Raw genomic sequence first — 12310 nt, 5'->3', positions numbered from 1 at the left:
TAGGAACAGGAGTTATGCAGCTGTGCTTCTGAAAGGCCTTTAGCTGGTTCATGCTTCTAACGCCCTGCCCAGAATTCATCAAACTCCTTTTTTTTCTCTCTCTCTATCACTGCTATTTCCATTCAGGTGTTACATGTGCCAGACCTCCTTTCTATTGTGATGGCCCTTTTAGGTCCTGAGGCAATTTAAAATAGTGCAAAGAAAGATCTGCTTTGCAGAAACTTTGGAGAGTTCACTGGTTTCATGTTGCTCTTATTGGAACTATGGCATAGCATCCTCTAGTTTACCCTCAATTTAAAACAAACAAACAAACAAAAACAAACAAAATTGCCCCACTTGATTCAGTGACCTATATAGTCCAGTGTGACAGTGGTACACACACAGATGTTGAGCTTACTGTTTATATTGATGCCCAATTAAATTCACCCCATACACGTATGTACCCACATGACCTTTCTAAACAGACATCTGATGAAGTCCTCCAATAAATACCTCTAATGAATCCCTACTGAAAAGGACAAAATTTAAACTTGTTAACGTGGCCTAAAGAGCCCTGCCTGCCTTTCCTGCCACAGCTCCTGTCACTCCCTCCCTCGGATTCCATGCCCCAGCCATATCAAAGGACAGGCACTGTTCTCTTCACCTAACGGAGAGAACTCTGTACAGACTGGTCCCTCTGCCTGAAACTTTCTCCTTCCCTCCATCTTTGCCTGGAAAGGTCCTGGAAATGTTTTACTCTCTTACAGAACTCTAGTATTACTACTTTTAAGAAGGTCCCGTGGATCACCCACCTCCAGCTGGGTTTAATTAATTGACCCTCCTGTTTGCACCCACAGAGACCCTACTTGCTCTATCAAATGACTTGTTTCCTATCTCATAATTGCCTACTTATTTATCAGGCTCTCTGACTGAACTATAAACTCTAACGTCTGAGAATTTGCCTGGCTGGTGTGGCTCAGTGTTTGAGCTTCTATCTCTTTAACCCTCTCCCTTCCTCACTAAAATAAATAAATAAATAAATAAATAAATAAATAAATAAATAAATAAATAAATTTTTTAAAAATTAAAAAAAAAGGCTGAGAATGTTTTTTCTTCACTATAGTATCTCAGAGGCTAACATGGTGCCTGACACATGACAGTAACTCAATAAATATCGATGGATGGATGGATGGATGGATGGATGAATGGATGGGAAGCTGGCCAGTTGTATGAGGTCAATCCCTATTCCACCCCTCATTCTCTTATCTGCAACCCAAATTACAACCCAGTTCTTCTGATGGTATTCCCTGGTCCTATAGCATCTGTGAAATTCAGCAACATCCTTCCCATCCCAGACACCACCACTTCAGACCATTTGTTCTTTTTGACTCTAGTAGAACCAGTGTTAGCTAAGTATGACAGTCTTCTCCTACCACATATAAAACCTCTGAGACAGGTACAGCAGCTTCCTTTCACACTGCTCTCACAGGCCACAGAATGGATGAAATTCCCTTTGCCCATGTCTGGGAGCAGCATCAAGTCTTTGGGGCCTGGGAAACCCACTGTCAGAAGTTCACGGCCCTGTTCTCTCTTTTGGAGTGAAGGTCCAAAGAGCACATCAGAGAATTTTCTGGACTTCCACGGGTATAAACAAGCTCCACCCTTGAAACACAATCTGGATAAAACCAAATATGAAAGCCTGCATATTAAATGAAGCCAACTTTAAACTCAGGCCCTTACCTGGTCTCCAGAAACATCTAAGCTTGGGTCTGTCTTTTTAAGACCAGATCATAATTCTGTGGACCACTAGAGCCTGATAATGCATCCAAAAGGATAACAAAACTGTTTCTGTGTAAATGGGGACCTGGATCTTTCACATTCCTGCTGTTAAATCTCCCAGGACAACAAAACTTTACCCGTAAAGGGTAAAAGCTACATTAGCCCCAAGTTTCACAAACCTCCTCATCTCTTGTCAGTCATCTGCAGTTAATTCCAGGAAGACTTCATTTGGCATTGGAAACATGGCTGTCAGGATGACACTGACTTTGGGACTCCCCTTAAATATGGGCTTCCAGACCTACTAAAAGGACCTCAGCAAAGTCCAAGGAAATAATTGCAGTTGAGAACTGGCCATTTCTGACCTACATCTATAAAGGATTTCACACTCTACCCAGAGCCAGTGTGTACCACCCCTTAACTGCCTCCGTCAGGGCTCAACAGCAGGGTTGTCAGGTTTAGTCAATAAAATAAAAACAGGATACCCAATTAAATTTGCAGTTCATATAAATATAAATAAATACTTATTTTTAGTATAAGTGAATCCTAAGCAATACTTGGGGTATACTTATATTAAATATGTATTTGTGATTTTTCAGATATTCAAATTTAAACCTTCAGTATTTTATTGGCCAACCCAACTTATCAGAATGATGGAGACTCATAAGGATCCCAGAGATGCCTGAGAATCCTTGACTTCTATTCACACACCTGAATAATGAGCATGAACTTTCCTCTCCAATATATTAGCTATAATAAAATGTATCCTCAAGTTTAGGTCTTTTCCTACTTGTCATTGTCACTATCTTCTTTATTTTAAATAGATATTTGCTCCAATCTTGATCAGTCATCAAAAAGAATTTGAAAGTTTATTAGATAAAAGGAGAACAACATGTGTCTGAAAAATAAAGGGAACTGCCTGGTGTTTAGTGAAAACCTAGTAGGAAGCTTGAAAAAGCCAAACTTAATAAGCAAACCTCTCCAAGGATATTTTCATAGCTTGATATGCTCCCACATGCTGAAAATATTATTGCATCAAGAATGTAGAACTGCAAACCAAATTGAAGGCTTCTTTATGACTGTTAAGTTGGGAATGCTCCGGTGCTCAGAAGCGAGCTGAGTACCTGCTCCGGGGACCTTGGCAGTTGGTGGAGCTCTTCCAAATGCCTAGGGTAGAAAGAGCAAATTTTCTATGGGCACCCACCTTGGCTCCAATAAGATTTGCTACACTCCCCGTAGTAGACAACTTTAAGTACTTTCTACATATTTTCTTTTTCCTGTTACTATTTGGACTATATCCTAGACTTGATGTTACATAAATTGAATTCAAGAAGCTATTTTTAAAAGTTGGTAGGAAGTCTTGAATCTTGTAGTCCCTGGCTTACCTTCATCCAGCTGCATAAGGGTTTTAAAAATAGCAGTGTAGTTAGCCCATACAGCCATCCCATGGTAGTTTTAGAGATGTAAAAATGTATCATGATATTTAAAGGTTTTAGTGGCAAAATCATCAAGTCTCCCAGATGGAGGTAACAGAGCAAAGAGATTAAATGTATGGATTTTGACTTGCTCTACGGTCTCAGGCAAGTCACTTGGCCTCTGGATATTTATGTGTATTTTTTCTGCACTTACCTGTCACATGAGGTCTATAGTTGTACCTGACCCATTAGTATGTTGTGAGAATTATAAATGATACTTGTATATACAGCCATTACAAGAGTACCTGACACAGAGTAAGCACTCAGCAGATATTCACTACCAGCTACTGGAAATACTTCTCCATGAGGAGGATGGCACATACACACCTTTTTTCCCCATATAGGTCACCTCCAATATCCTGTTATTCTATGGTTCACCCTCCTCATTAAGTCACTCACTAAATGAGGGGGGAAAAAAGTGTGTATGTGCAGAGAAAAATGTCTGAAAGCTTATATACCAGATGGTTAATCACATTAACAGAGGATTGGAATAAATTGGGGAAGGAATAAAGAAAACTTGTTTTATTCCACTTCTAAATTATTTGACTTTGACGCTGAGACATCTCATATAATGTTTGTGTAATTTTTAAAATATGGCAGGATAAATGTTTTGAAGTTTTCCTGCTATGTCTGTGTTGTTATTTTGGAATTGTTGGTATTTCTTGCTATCTTTGGATCTACACCCATTGAATCAGCAGACCATTCTGGAGGGAGGAGACTAGAGCAGAGATGAAGCGAGAGAAAATTGGAACAACTCACAATGACCCTATATTGGGGAAGGATATGATGAGGCAAACATCCTACCCTTGTGATGACAAGGATTCTTTTGGCGGAGGCTGGAGGGAGATTGGAGGTGGCTGGACAAGAGAATCTACTAGCAGGGAACACACACACAAATGCAGAGCAAACTCCCTGAGATCATTCTGTTTGCCTCCATGCAAGCATGTGTCTCCAGTGACCAGCATTTCACCCATGACTTCCAGCAAGAGAGTACCACGAAGCCCATCTGACTTATTCTATCTCCACTATGGCAGGATATTTATAAACCTCTTAGTTGTGAGATGGTTCAGATACTTAGAAGGTGATGGTGGGGGATCTCAGAGAGCCCCTGAACCTGCCCTTGGTGGGAACAAACAGAACCAGTTCAGAGTCCCCCCTGGGCTAGAGGTTTTCTGCACATACTGGTAGAACAATTTGAAGATTTATATGGGCCAGATACACATCATTGAACTTGGACTCTCTTAGTACTTTATATGAGTACACTGTACAGTAACTTCAGGCATGAATAAATTCCTCATCTACTCTCATATACTGCAGGCTAGTGTGATTTGGTCCCAGCTGACCCCAAGGTTGCAGAACAACAAAGTTCCCGCAACGTTCCAAGAGTTGTGCTCACATTGACTTAGAACAGAGACAGCTCATCCTGTGATATGCTATTGGCATCTGCCTCATAGAGTCATTCTGTGGACTAACTAAATAGTCCATACAAATGCTTGGAAGAATGCTTGGCTCATGATGCTTTCTCAGTAACTAATAGCTAATTTTATTATCATTTTTCTCCTCCTTATTTAGAGAGAATTAAAGATTAAATTCTCATGACCCCTTAAAACAGGTTAAATAGTTTTTCTATTGATAATGATTCTGACTCCAGGTGTAAGAAGTCATCAAAATCTACAGTGAAAAATACAGGGGGCTTTAAAATCTTGAGGATAAAGTAGAGTGCCTCAAAGATGGAAGAACTTGGCCAAGAGATTCAAAAGAATATTCCCAGTAATGACAAGAAAAGAAAGTACTGGGGGCCCAGAACAGCAGAGTGTTTGGGTCAGATTTTGGCAGCACCATGATGGGGACAGGAAATTGCATAGTGGAATGACAACTGAGAAACCTATAAAGGGAACCCAAGCTTCTACACTTACAGGTTGCTCCAAAAAGCAAGGCAGAAACAGCTAAAATCTGTCAGGCCTAATGCAATTATTCAGATAGCAAAGGGCAACTCTGCTGAACTTGTCTGGATTTGTAACTAGAGATCATAGTGCCCTTTCAACTTTATCTCCACCTCCAATGTACCACAACCTTAAACACACATAACACACGCCCCTTGGTACAGATTAAAAACTGATAAATGGCCCTGACTGGTTTGGCTCAGTGGATAGAGCATCGGCCTGTGGACTCAGGGGTCCCAGGTTCGATTCCGGTCGGGGGCATGTGCCTTGATTGCGGGCACATCCCCGGTGGGGGGTGTGCAGGAGGCAGCTGATCGATGTTTCTCTCTCATCGATGTTTCTAGCTCTCTATCCCTCTCCCCTCCCCTCTGTAAAAAAATCAATAAAATATATTTTAAAAAAAAACAAAACTGATAAATGAAACCATTGCCTAAAGTGTTTTATGTGGAGTTTTCTTCCAATTTTTGGTGTGTTTTGTTTTGTTTTGTTTTATTTGTTTGTTTGTTTGGTTGATTGGTTTTCTATTCATGTGGATTTTAAGACACCTTTACCCCATGACTTTTACCTAAATCATCTTTCTTGGATGGGAATCCAAAGCTCAGTTTAGGCAATTGTCCAGGGACTAGAATTTGCTGGGAGGTATTCTTGGTATGAGCTTTATTCTTAGAAGGCTTTGAAACTCAACTGCAGGTCTCTGTGGGCCTATTTCTGTGGGTTGCCAGACAGGGAAGCTTCCAGAATTACAAGAATACCTGTGAGGTTATTCTTTTTCAATAAATATTTTCTAAATTGTGAGGAATAAACTCTAAATGTTTGTGAGGAAATTAGGGAGGGAGATAAAAAAATTACCGATATGGGAAAATAAAAGGAGGGGGTCAGGATGTAGAGAAATAAGAAAAGGACCTTAAAAGAAAGGAAGGCTTTGTCAAAAAAAGAGAAAGAAAAAGAAAAGTTTTCTAATGGGTTATTCTGAAGCTACAAAATTAGAAGGATTATTGATGTGTGAATATTATGGCATAAAGTGGATAGACTTTATAAGGAGTTGCTGAGAATATGGTGAGAAGCATGTTTATCAAATTATAAATTCACTGCAATGGCATATTAGAGGGACATTAGGGAGTGGCAGTAAGTGCTGGTGAGATGATAGTAGCAGGTGGAAAGTTGTTACAGGGGAAGATCAGTCTTGCAGAGTGTATGTCAGAGATGGACCAGTGTGAGCAGCAATGAGATAATGGGGGTGGGGTCCATGCTTCCTTCATTGAGTGAACTCAGTCCCACTGGCCAGCCTATAAACAAGCAGGACTTCAGGAAATGCGTGAGGCACTAGAGCTAGATTTCCATCATCAAGACTCAAACCATCTCTTCAAACTCACCTCTCCTTCCAGAGCTTCGTTTGGCTGTCTTCGTGACCCTCAAGCTGTGGACTAATATCACATAGCAAGATCGGTCATTAGTATCCCTGGTCCCTTAGCTATCATGCTTTACATCATTGGAGTACTGAAGACAGTGGCCAAACAATGGGAAACAAAAGTGTATGAACAAGAGATAATGAAAAAGCAGCAGCATCCGTGACAGTGTGGCCCAAGTCAGCTGTGTGTTCCTGGCATCACCTTAATTGTGAACATCTTTTAGGAAGACGTTCTCAGAAGGCAGAGCTTGACTATCTAAATTCTCTGCGCCCTCACAGTCCCACTCAGTGACCTCAATAACAGCTTCGGTCCCCAACATCTTTCTGTGTCTACTCATAGGTTTTGGATTCTCCTTTCCTCCACATTTCTCTTGAGGAGGCCACGGCGGAAGCAGGGCAGCTCAGGCCAGCCCAAACTCCCCTGGGATCCCAACAGGATACCCAGCATTAACCTCCTGACTTCTGGGAAGCTCCATAGATGTTCCCATTTGGGGGACTTTTCATTTCATCTGTGCTTCCAATTGCTGGCTGGAGGTGGCCTGTTGGCAGGTGGCTAAAGGTAAGCAGCAATCCTTTCAGACAGCCTGGCCCTTCTTGACTATCAGGAGAGGTCTTCAGGGGTGTTCTAGGGAATGCTTTTTATTCTAGAAAAAATATGGAAACAATCCAACTGTCCAATAAAGCTTGAATGAAAAATGAATGGTGCCATATGCGTATGATGGTATAATAGCAAAGAGTTAAAAATGAAAGACCTAGATCTACATGAATTGGCATGGATAAATCTTGAAAACACAATACTGATTGAAAGAAAATAAGATGTGACATTTCTCATAGTGATATTTTTTGTGATATATTGCTTCAGGCAAGGGGAAAAAATAAACAAATGGAACTACAAACTAAAAACTTTTTGCACAGCACAGGAACTATAAAAAAAGAAAATAAGATGCAAGATGTTAGATTATGACAACAGTTATGTAAATATTTAAAACAATTCTACATATTGCTTATGGGTGCATATATATAAATATATATGCAAGAAAATAATTGAAATATGGCCTGAATACTTGCAAATCTTTGATGTTGGTTATCTCTGGGGAGGGAAGAAATCTTAAAAAAAAAGGTGCAGAAAAGGTTATTATGTGTTTTAAATGTATCTATAAAATGCATTATAATGAACTAAATTTATCCACAGAATATATTATTTACATTTAATATCATCACTTATCTAGGAAACTCTAAGGAATCCACACATAAACAAGTAGGAACTAATAACATAGTTAACAAGGCCAACGGATACAAGATCAACAAATGTTTTAAATCAATCAAGCTCCTCTACATTAATAATAATAAAATAAAAAATGTAAGAGAAAATAAGAAAAAAACATATTACTTAAAATAGTAACAAGAGCTATATAAACTTTTAGAGGTAAGCATATGTAAAAGCGAATATACCTAACAGTATGACTAATTAAATTGTGCCCAACTCAAGGTTAAAAAAATACACCACTCAACATGTTAACTTTATGTACCTCTTACTTTATGAGAAAAGACCCTCTTCTCAAATAGCAGATCAATAAAGGAGAGTGACTCTTAAGAAACAGTCTTTTAGCCCTAACCGGTTTGGCTCAGGGGATAGAGCGTCGGCCTGCGGACTCAAGGGTCCCAGGTTCGATTCCAGTCAAGGGCATGTACCTTGGTTGCGGCACATCCCCAGTAGGGGGCGTGCAAGAGGCAGCTGATCGATGTTTCTCTCTCATCGATGTTTCTAGCTCTCTATCCCTCTCCCCTCCTCTCTGTAAAAAATCATATATATATATATATATATATATATATATATATATATATATATACATATGAAACAGTCTTTTAAAGCTCAGCTAGTCCAAGCCTCTGGGTTACACAGAAGGAAGTTGAGCTCAGATTAAGTAACTTAGTCAAGGGCCTGTTCTTACTTGAAGACTAGCAGTTTGCACTAATTCATAAGGCACAACCAAATTCAGTGCCTTGAAATAAAAGTTAAAAAAAAAAATCCCTACAGAGAACAATCATGGAGAGTTACTCAACCTTAAGTGGAGAAATAGTCATGACAAAACTCCAGATATTAAGGAGAACCAAGATGGCGGCATAGGTTAACGCCGGAGTTTGCTGCTTTGAACAACTACTTCAAAAGTGAAACCAAAAAACGGAAGGGACATCACCCAGAACCACAGGAACGCTGGCTGAGTGGAAGTCCTACCACTAGGAGGAAAGAGAAACGCATACGGACACTCAGAGGAGGCGCAGTGCTGAAGTCAAATTCTGAGGTGCGGAGTGCGTGGAGCGAGCTGGCGGCGGAGGGCGCGGTTGGCGTTTTCAATCGGGAGGGAGTCCCAGACTCTGAGCTCCAGATCTGGGCGAGTCTTTAGGGACCCAGACTCAAACGGGAGAAGCGGGACTGTCTGGCTTCGGTCAGAGCGAGTGCAGCTTTCTCTCCGAGCTTTGCAGCGGGTGCTGGGACTCAGAGAGGCAGAGCCCCTGGGGACAGGACTGAGAGCCGCCATAACTGCTCGCTCAGCCTGCCCTGTTGATCCTGTGCGACCCGCCCCACCCAAGCCCTGCACACAGGCATTTGCCGGATAGCCTCAGGCAAACGCCAGATTAGCACCTCCCTAGAGGACAAAAGTTCTCTCACAGCTGACACAGCTGATTCTCATAGCCACTTGGCCTGGAGGTCAAACCCTCCCTGGAATTAGCTACAACAATCAAGATTTAACTATAAGACTGCGAACAAAGACCACTAGGGGGTGCACCAAGGAAGCATAACAAAATGCGGAGACAAAGAAACAGGACAAAATTGTCAATGGAAGATATAGAGTTCAGAACCACACTTTTAAGGTCTCTCAAGAACTGTTTAGAAGCCGCCGATAAACTTAATGAGATCTACAAGAAAACTAATGAGACCCTCGATGTTATATTGGGGAACCAACTAGAAATTAAGCATACACGGACTGAAATAACGAATATTATACAGACTCCCGACAGCAGACCAGAGGAGCGCAAGAATCAAGTCAATGATTTGAAATGCGAGGAAGCAAAAAACACCCAACCGGAAAAGCAAAATGAAAAAAGAATCCAAAAATGCGAGGATAGTGTAAGGAGCCTCTGGGACAGCTTCAAGCGTACCAACATCAGAATTATAGGGGTGCCAGAAGATGAGAGAGAGCAAGATATTGAAAACCTATTTGAAGAAATAATGACAGAAAACTTCCCCCACCTGGTGAAAGAAATGGACTTACAGGTCCAAGAAGCGCAGAGAACCCCAAACAAAAGGAATCCAAAGAGGACCACACCAAGACACATCATAATTAAAATGCCAAGAGCAAAAGATAAAGAGAGAATCTTAAAAACAGCAAGAGAAAGAAACTCAGTTACCTACAAGGGAATACCCATACGACTGTCAGCTGATTTCTCAACAGAAACTTTGCAGGCCAGAAGGGAGTGGCAAGAAATATTCAAAGTGATGAATACCAAGAACCTACAACCAAGATTACTTTATCCAGCAAAGCTATAATTCAGAATTGAAGGTCAGATAAAGAGCTTCACAGATAAGGAAAAGCTAAAGGAGTTCATCACCACCAAACCAGTATTATATGAAATGCTGAAAGGTATCCTTTAAGAAGAGGAAGAGGAAGAAAAAGGTAAAGATACAAATTATGAACAACAAATATGCATCTATCAACAAGTGAATCTAAGAATCAAGTGAATAAATAATCTGATGAACAGAATGAACTGTTGATTATAATAGAATCAGGGACATAGAAAGGGAATGGACTGACTATTCTTGGGAGGGAAAGGGGTGTGGGAGATGCGGGAAGAGACTGGACAAAAATCGTGCACCTATGGATGAGGACAGTGGGTGGGGAGTGAGGGCGGAGGGTGGGGCGGGAACTGGGAGGAGGGGAGTTATGGGGGGAAAAAAAAGAGGAACAAATGTAATAATCTGAACAATAAAGATTTAATTTAAAAAAAAAAAAAACTCCAGATATTGAGGGAAAATTGAAGTGCAGAGTTTAAGATGTCCATAACCCAGATGGAAACTGGAAACCATTTAAAATATTTTATCGAACATTAATGATACCCACTGAGTATATAGAAGAAAAGCAACCTGGTTAACAGGGAAAGTCACAAGACAGTTGCAGGAGAAAGGGGGAATCTTTCTCAAAGTGTCCATCAATAAAAGAATAGATAAATTATACTTATCTAAAAAGGTGGGATGGATCTATATTAAAGATTTGTATTGAATATCTATAATGAAAACATTAAAAGAACTCCAATAAAAATGTTAATTTTAGGATATGATATGGTATAATTTATGAACCAAAAATCTCTATAAAAGTAGATATATATCATAAACGAAACACTATATATGGAAATGCATGGACCAAAGGTCTTGAAATCAAACAGCTAATAATAAATCTCTCTGCAGAAGGAAACAGGTTTGGGAGTGGGGTTGGAGTATTTTGAAAAGAGACTTTTATTTTACTTCAATATCGAGTTTTTAATGAAGAGAACATTTCTGTATTACTCCTAAATTTAAAAAATGTGTAACTGGATAATACTATGAAAAATGAACTGGCATATTTTTTATTATTTCTCTTTGCTCCTAGATTTTCCCCCCATCTTGCTAGCTTGGTACTCTGAGTTCACTGCATTAGGAAGGTAAAGACCCCGCTCAAATAAGGGAGAAAAAAGAAAAATTCTTGGCTTTGAAATGTTAAAAGCAGAAGCCCACAGCAGAACAAGAGAGATTTATGTGAACAAATAATAAATCTCACATCGATTGTAAAAAGTATTCCTTGAACTGGGAGGTAAGAAAGAGGTGGATCGGGGAGACATGTATTGAGGGAGAGAGATCGGTATGGCCCGGGATAAGTTATATCAGTGTGGTCAGTGTGCTTTAGGGACATTATGCCAAGGATCAGAGTTAGTATCTAGAGACTATCCAGCCTTCATTTGACCACTGACTCCAGTTTCCACTCCCAAACTCAGACACTTGCAGACGCCAAGAGTGAGTGCGTGTAAGTCAGGAGGGTCACACCTGGCTGCAAGGGTTGTGGCCAGTCCCCATTTGTGAGAAATCCCCATCTATCTTCATTTTCTGTTCTAGTTCATTTAGGCTGATTTCAGGGTGGGGAGTAGAGTTACACCTACTTTATTAGAATCCTAACCAACAGTTTAAAGATGAGCATAAGTATGGCTTCAAACTGCTCTGAAATGCCTTGTTCTGAGCAGAGATTCAAAGTCTTATTGAAACTTTGTCTTGTCAGCGGCCCCAGCGAGCTGATCTGGAGTGACAGACGTGTGCAGCCATCTTAGAAAAGCTTTGGAGCCAAAGGCCTTCATTCCCACTTCATGGTCAATGCAGCTCTTCCTGCAACACTGTGAATCCTACCTACAGGCCCTCAGGTAGCACCCTCCATGCTTTACAGGGAAGTCTCTTTCCCAGCAGGATGCACAGTGAGAATCCTCATTGTATAACCATTATCCTACCAATTTATGGGGAATAAACCCTAGGTGTTTAAAGCAGTCAGGAGAAGAGAAAAGTCAAGTAACATACCAAGGAAAGGAGAGGAAATCATGAAGACTTGGGAAAAGAGATATTCTTGGTAGACTCAACAGCGGGTGAAAAGGAACGAAGGTGAAGATTGCAGAGTACACAGAGGTGGTCAAAGAGTAAGTATGAAAGGGTA

The sequence above is a fragment of the Myotis myotis genome, unplaced genomic scaffold (genome assembly GCF_014108235.1).
Source record: "Myotis myotis isolate mMyoMyo1 unplaced genomic scaffold, mMyoMyo1.p scaffold_m19_p_5, whole genome shotgun sequence".
Classification (NCBI taxonomy): domain Eukaryota; kingdom Metazoa; phylum Chordata; class Mammalia; order Chiroptera; family Vespertilionidae; genus Myotis; species Myotis myotis.
The sequence above is the reverse complement of the archived record's forward strand: the minus strand, read 5'-3'. Positions refer to the sequence as shown.